Below are 8,089 nucleotides of genomic sequence, written 5' to 3' on the forward strand. Positions count from 1 at the left end.
TTGAGTTAGTCCAAGCCCATTGACTTCCTCTACAAGAACATTCAAACGTGAATACATCTCATTAGCACATTCTTTAGGAAGCATCTCAAATGAATTTAGCTTTTTAATAACAAGATGATAGCGTTCCTCACACTCACTCTTAGTTCCCTCATGGAGCACACAAACGTCCGACCATAGTGCATGGGCGTCTTTGTGGTTCCTTACACGGTTGAACACATCTTTACAAAGGCCTCTAAATATGGTGTTGCGAGCCTTTGCATTCCATTTTTTATAATTAACCTCATCGCCTTGTAGTTGTGCGGGATTCCTAGGTCTTGGAAAACCATGTGAGGCGGCTCTAAGTATTCCAACGTCTAGAGCTTCTAAGTACGCCTCCATGTGAATTTTTCAATAAGGAAAACCATCTCCCTCAAAGATAGGTGGAGGTCCATCCCCGTGAGACATCTTGCTCTAAGCAGTTAAGCTTAAAAACATAAGCATGGGGCTCCGATACCAATTGAAAGGATCAAGATGCCCAAGAGGGGGGATGAATTGGGCTAATTCTAAATTTTCTTGCAATAATTAAATCCTACGGTTAGCCCAATTAACCTCTTATGCTTAGAAAAGTGTTTCTATTAATCTAACGCACAATAGACTTACAACCTATGTTCCAAACTTACTCTAGCATGGCAATTCTATGCATGTAAAGACAAGTATTGAATTGCTCAAAGTAAATGCTCAAAGTAAATAGAGAGAGAGAGGAACGCGGCGATGTTTTGCCGAGGTATCGGAGAGTCGCCACTCCCCACTAGTCCTCGTTGGAGCACCCACGCAAGGGTGTAGCTCCCCCTTGATCCGCGCAAGGATCAAGTGCTCTCTACGGGTTGATTCTTCGACACTCCGTCGCGGCGAATCACCCAAAACCACTCATAACTTGAGTTGGGTCAACCACAAGCTCTGCTGAGTGATCACCAAGCTCCCAATCTCCACCAAGCCATCTAGGTGATGGCGATCACCAAGAGTAACAAGAACGAACTCTCACTTGACCACTCGAAGCCTAATGAGAACAGTGGATGCACACTTTGCTACTCTTGATTCACTAATGAGGCTACTCTCTTGGATTCACGAATCTCAATCACCTCACTAGGACCTTGCTCTTCTTGGCACTCACAAACGTGTTTCTCAGCTGTTGGAATGAGCAAAAGTACCCCCTCACATGAAGGGGTCAAGTATTTATAACAGCGGCTGAAAAACAAACCGTTATGAGCTTCTACGGGGTGACCGGACGCTCCGGTCATGTTGACCGGACGCTTCGGTCAGTTCAACCCGTGGACCAGTGTTTAAGTGATGACCGGACGCTGGCAGGGTTCGGTCAGCACTGACCGGACGCATCCGGTCGCATTTCTCCCTCACTGGATGCTTACTGTACTCGATCGGACGTTGAACCCCCAGGGTCCGGTCAGTACTGACCGAACGCGTCCGGTCGCTGATTCCCTTCTCTGGAACCTTACTGGAGTCGATCGGACGCTGTCCCTCAGCGTCCGGTCACAAGACCTCCAGCATCCGGTCATACCAGACTGGTTCACCTTAGTCAAATGAACTGACCGGACCCTGTGGCCAGCGTCCGGTTGCACCGGAGCCAGCGTCCGGTCAGTGTTTGACCCTCCATTCACTTCCAACTCTCGATCAATTGTGAATGAAGTTTGCTCCATCAGATCAAAGGGCTTTGTAGGAGCTACCTAGTGCTAGAATTATTAAGTGTGCACCACACCTAACTCAATAGACTCACCTAGGTCAAGCTACCTATCCATAGCCCCCTTAATAGTACGGCCAAAGGAAAAACAAAGTCCTAAACTACTCTAAGTGTCTCTCCAACTCTAATCGACACTTAGAACTAGTCATCCTTAACCTTGTCGTCCATCCTTTGAAAACCAAAATGATTTCCATCGTAGGGGCATGACATCCATGATCGCCCAATCGATCTCCATTACCATGACCTAACTTATTTGCCTCTGCAAAACACACGTTAGTCATAGTAATCTTATATTGTCATTAATCACCGAAATCCAATCTAGGGGCCTAGATGCTTTCACCATCGCTGCATTGAACACGATAATAAATTAGCCATTAATAATGAATTCATATGTAACTGCCTCCAAGAATATAGTGAACCGAAGTACTTACCGGTAAACCATTATTAAGGGGCCTCCCAACGGGCCATCGTTCCCAACACTACACCTGAAGTAGGTACGAGCAACCCCCAAGGTTCGCATATCCTGAGGTGCGACGCTAGGCAACGCATAGCTATCGATACGTCCATGCCAGGACTGCGCTGCCCCAGTTGTACGCCGCTATGTTCTCCCATGGCTGTCGTAGTATGTCAAGGAACATCCAGCTGATCATGTTGCTCGAGGCGTCTAGGAAGAGAAAAGCACCAAGAAAGTGCCAGAGCCACACATGAGCGAACCTGTCGATCAGAGCCTCCTCAGCCTGTGGGTCCAAGTAATCAAAGCGCTCCGTGATCCAGGACGACGAAACCCCGGAACTTTTTCTAAAATTGACCAAAGAAAATGAGACACCATGGCTGCATGAAAGCAATGCAAGTATTAAATAGGCTTAAATTACTCACTTATTTTTCTTGGAAGCATCGTCGTCCGATGGAAGAAAGCCAGTAAACTGAGCCACCAGCTCCCTCCAGTGATCGTTGTCAACTATCCCTATCACTGGAAGTCCCCCCAACCGAAGGCCTAAAATAGCCTTCATGTCCTGCAACGTCAAGGTCATCTCGCCACAAGGTAGGTGAAACGTGTGTGTCTCAGGCCTCCACCTATTATAAGAATAGAACGACTGTTAGTTGCCTCAAATTTGTTAGAAGAAAGTTTACGTATAAAGAATGCACTCGCACCTGTCTACAACTGCAGTAAGTAGTGCTGGGTAAAGGGGCAAAAGACCGTGGTTGACAACACGGACAAGCTCGAGGAAGTCGGCACGCCATATGTACGGCGCATAACGCTCGTCCCACTGGTGCGCCCTGGTGTGCGTGCGGGGCCTCAAAGGAGGCAAGGCCACCTCTGCGTCATTGTCACTCAAGATGTGTGCTCGGTGCTGGTCGTCGTACTCCACCTCAAGAATGGGGTACAACGGGTACTGCGTGGGAGGAGCCATCCTATTACGAATTGATAAACAAAGCGTTAGAGTATTCAAATTAACAAAATTTAAATTAACATTAGTAAGTTCACAAACAAATCACTAACCTAACTATCCTAAATCCCTAAACCCAAAATCCTAACTATACTAGATAATAAATACATAATCAATCCCTAAAATACCTAAACCCTTTCGGGTTTAGAGTAAACTAGTATCTATACCCAAAATCCCTAAATAAATAACTAACTCTAAACTAAATAATAAATACATAAACAATCCATAAACCCAAAATCCTAACTATACTAGAACACACAACCTCAAACCTACGTAAATCACAAACAAATTTACTAACCTAACTATCCTAAATCACTAACTATCATAAATCAATACCAATCATAAAACTCTAACTATCCTAAATTACTAACTATCCTAAATCACTAATGATCCTAAATCAATAATAATCAAAAAAAAATATGAAATCAACCCTAACTATCCTAAATTACTAACTATCCTAAATCACTAATTATCCTAAATAAAAAATAAGCAAAAAAAATATGAAATCGAGAGGAGGTACTTTAGGAGCGGGCGGCCTTGACGCGCCGGCGTTCGTGGTGCGGTCGGCGCGGGCGCTGCGCGGCGGGAGTGGCCGGGCGCGGCGTGGTCGGGCGGGCAAGGCCGGGCGGGAGCGGGCGCTGGCGCCGCGCGGCGGCTGGCAGCAGATGGGCGAGCGCGGGCGGCAGGCGGGCAGGGTGCGTGCTGGCGGCCGGCCACGCGGTATTTATTCGGCTCTACCGTGCCATGGATCAGAGCGCTGCACTGCCGCGCCAAGGTAGGTGGCGCGGCAAGAGCTGTCACGTCAACGGTCACCGAAACCGGTCGTCGCCATGTTAGACCTCTACCGCGCCACCATGCATGGCGCAGCACAGGCATTTGGCCGCGCCAGACTATAGGCGCGGCCAAAAGTGTTAGTTTAAAAAAAAACTTGCAGTGTTATATTTAAAATTAGTTATAAAAAATGTTAAAATTAAAAAAAAATCACGCTGGCCTGCTGTGTCGGCCAAAGCTTTGATGTCGAGATCCTCCCTCGTGCAATCACCTCAGCTGCTCTATGGAAAGAGATAGATCTATAGCTACATATCGTCTATGTTTCTCTTCCTAACGGCATTAGGATGCGGATCACATGATTCACTCCCTGGCCGACGATGTTCGCCTGACCACTAAAATCACACCGGTAGCATAGCACCAATAGTCACAAACACAAATGGGCGATCACCAACCTGAAAATTCACATGGGAGAAACAGGGAACACGTCACAAATAGTTACAGGACCACAGAAACACGAGAAAAAAGAACCGACGTAACAGAAAGGGCAATGCGTTCAAGTTATTCTATTGAACCCCACCGTGCTACCATCACTACTGAGAGTCTAAGGCTTGGAGCTTGCAAGACTCTCTACTGAGGATTCGGTGGCCGGGAGTTGGCAGCAGAAACCCTGGAACCCCATTCCAGCAGCTCTTTGCTGGTGTCATCCTTATGCGCGATCACTTCGATGAAGCACAGGCAGTCCTTCTTCTCCCCTAGCGCTGTCTCAATAGCTGCCGTCAGCTCCTCCTCGCACTTCACCTGCACAAGTTATCATCGCAATCCATTAGTACCAGTTCTTCAGCTGAACAACATCATCTGCTAGTTCAAATGTTTGTGTTTCTGGCAAGCATCAGGCAAAGGGCAAACAATTTACCTTGGAGGTCCAGCACTTGCCCTCTCCATTGTGGATGGCATCCACAAGGCCAGTGTAGTTCCAGTTCTTGATGACGTTGTATGGTCCATCGTGGATTTCCACCTCAATAGTGTACCCACCATTGTTGATCAGGAAGATTATGCTGTTCTGTTCACATCGCAGCATAGTTGACACATCCTGTGCTGTAACCTGCATAAGGTTGGCCCAGTATCATATTAGAATTGAGCCATCATCCAACAAATTGCATCAGAGAGCAAAAGATAGTTTGATCAGGCAATGAAACCTCACCTGGAAGCTCCCATCACCAATGCAGGCAATCACACGCTTGTTGTTTGCACCCTGAGCATAGCCAAGCAATGCACCAACTGACCATCCAATTGAACCATACTGCATTTGGAATTCGTATCTGCAGCATGCAGACAGTTCTCATGAGAACAAGGCACAGAACAGTTCAAGAGAAACAAATACTCCAGAACAGAGTAGAGTGCTCACCCACAGCCTTCTGGTAGCTTAAGCTTCTGGCAGTTGAACCAGGAGTCACCAGTCTCAGCAATCACGGCACTATCACCGGTCAACATCTTCTGGACGTGCTTGAAGAGCACATTCACTCGCAGTGGCTCATTTGGTTCACTTTCCAGCAGCTGGCCCTCAGGTACAAAGATGAAAGATCCTCTTGTAATTCTCATAGGCAGTGGTGTTCTTATTAACCCTCTTAGCCAATTCAGACAAGAACTCTTTCATCATCACATATCCGAATGCCGGCCCATTCCCCACTATCACACGCTCAGGCTGGACGATGATGGCCTTGTCCTTCTTGAGGAGGAATGAGTAGCCAACAGAGCTGTAGTCATTGAAAATGGGGCCTGCAAAGAGGTAGGCATCTGCGGACTCAACAATCTCAGCACAGAAGGCAGTGCTGACGGCGCCCCAGTAGGTGCCGATGAAATGGGGGTGCGTCTCTGGCACAAGACCCTTGGCCGATGGCATCACTGCATAGGCATAGCCACTGGCATCTACCAGATCAACGAATGCCTTTCCTGCCTTTGCCACACGCAGTTTGGGGCCGCCGACGAGCACTGGCTTCACGGCCTTGTTCAGGAATTCGACAGTTGCCTCCACTGCAGCCTCTAGCCCCATCCTGTTGCTCATCCTGCAGTATTACGACAGAATTATTAATACCATGGTTTCTGATAGCATCAAGTTTCCCACATTTGCAGTGCCATATTACAAGTTTACAGCCTTGACACTCGTTAAATTGGCTTTGAAAAGAAATTATATGACACTGCATTATCACATAAGATGATTGTTCATCTAGTTTGAAGATTTCATCAGATGGCTTCATGTATAATGACATTGCATTATCTTGGTGCTACCTATTCAATTAGGTACTTCTCGAATAACAAAAACAGTTGTTCAGTTCAAACGTGACAACAGTGGGATAAATATAGAACGTTGCAAATCTGAAGGGTTTTGGTGGTGGGGGTGTCTGGTGGAAAAGTTTCATGGTCCAAGCAAAGCAACTATCAACGTTACCTGAAAAAAAAAGCAGCCTGTGAATCTGTACGGGACAGGTGGTACCTAGGGGTGAGGAAGAAGGGCACGGGGTCGCGGCTAAAGGTAGGGTGAGGCAGCCCGGGGAGGTTGCAGCTGATGCTGAGGTACACCGGTTTGCTCTCCCTCAGTGCCGTGGCAATGGCCGTGTCGATCTGCTCGTGCGCGTCGTCCAGATTGGTCACCACGGCCTGAATCCACGAACAAGCAAACAAGCCATTAACCAACCAGATGAAACGGATACTCAAACCCACCCAAAATCACAAGCAAAACTGCAAAAGTGGGGGCACGCACGGACTCACCTGGTGGCAGGTGACGGTTTGGAAGCAGCGGAGCTCCTGCGAGAAGTCGGGGAGGCCGATGGTGTGGTGGAGGATGCGGTTGGTCCCGTAGTCGTTGGAGTTGGGCCCGCCAGCGATGCAGATGACGGGCAGGTTCTCGCTGTAGGCGCCCGCGATGGCGTTGAGCACGCTGAGGCCCCCGACGGTGAACGTGACGGCGCAAGCCCCGACGCCCCGCGCGCGCGCGTACCCGTCGGCCGCGTACCCGGCGTTGAGCTCGTTGCAGCAGCCGACGAGGCGCAGCCCGGGCTCGGCGATCAGGTGGTCGAGCAGCGTGAGGTTGAAGTCCCCGGGGACCGCGAAGACGTCGTTGACGCCGACCTGCACGAGGCGACGCGCGAGGTGGCGCCCCAGCGACGGCTCCCCCACCGACAGGGTTGCCGCGGGCTGTGCCGGCCCGTCCACGGATCCGATGTGGGTGTCCATGGATCGATCAAGCACCAACGGATCGGAGGATCAAGGTGTGTGTGTGTGTGTGTGTGTGTGGGGGGGGGGGGGGGTGGTTGGGAGGGGCGGCCGAGTGGAGTTGCAGCAGAGCAGGGGGCAGTGGTGGGTGAGATTCGTTGCATCTCGTGGCTTTGCTTGGATTCGTTGCATCTCGTCTCATATACGAGTAGTAATAATAATTAGTGTGCAGTGGCGGTGGTTTTGGTTTTGGTTTGAGGCGCACGTCGCGGTTTTGGGTGTTCGTTTGCTGCGCAAGGTGGACTAAAAGTTTGAGTCCATTCCAGCAGCAGCCGCGCGGCGCTGAGCCGCTGCCCGCTGAGGGCTTCAACAACGCAGGCACATGTGAGCGTTAGCCCCCGGGAAAAATCAAACACTACGTAGGTCTGGACAAGTTGAAACCACAGTTCGCTCAGTGCAGGCTGTACATGAATTGTCTTGTCATGGTCCCATAGCCTGTACTACGTTGCTCAGCATGGGAAAAAGTTGGCATCAATAGTGTTGAGAATTGGCATATTCACGGATTACCATATCCGCATTCCAGTCGCAGGGATCGTATTTGAGTCGATATCTGTTCATATTCGAGTCTGCATATTTAATATTCGATACCATATTCATATTTGAATACTCAAATTGTATATTTATGATGTCAATATCTAATCATATCATATCCGGCATGGTTGACACTATCCACGAATCTGGACAGAAATATGAAAACAAATGTAATATCGATGATATATGTCCATATCCGATCCGTTTTTATCCCTATTCCCGATCACAGAAATAAGCGTGTAGAAGTTGTAGATAGATCACATCTCCCTCTCTCAATCCTCAAGAACATCACACAAGAACACACGGAAGACAAGTATATGAGGGGAGTCATCTCTTC

The 8,089-nt window shown here is 48.6% G+C and overlaps 1 pseudogene; it reads right to left on the minus strand.

Moving 5' to 3' along the window:
- Positions 1-4,363: 4,363 nt before the first annotated feature.
- Positions 4,364-7,229, minus strand: LOC136452013 (pyruvate decarboxylase 2-like; annotated as a pseudogene).
- Positions 7,230-8,089: the final 860 nt, after the last annotated feature.

Source organism: Miscanthus floridulus, chromosome 5 (assembly GCF_019320115.1).
Source record: "Miscanthus floridulus cultivar M001 chromosome 5, ASM1932011v1, whole genome shotgun sequence".
Taxonomy (NCBI): domain Eukaryota; kingdom Viridiplantae; phylum Streptophyta; class Magnoliopsida; order Poales; family Poaceae; genus Miscanthus; species Miscanthus floridulus.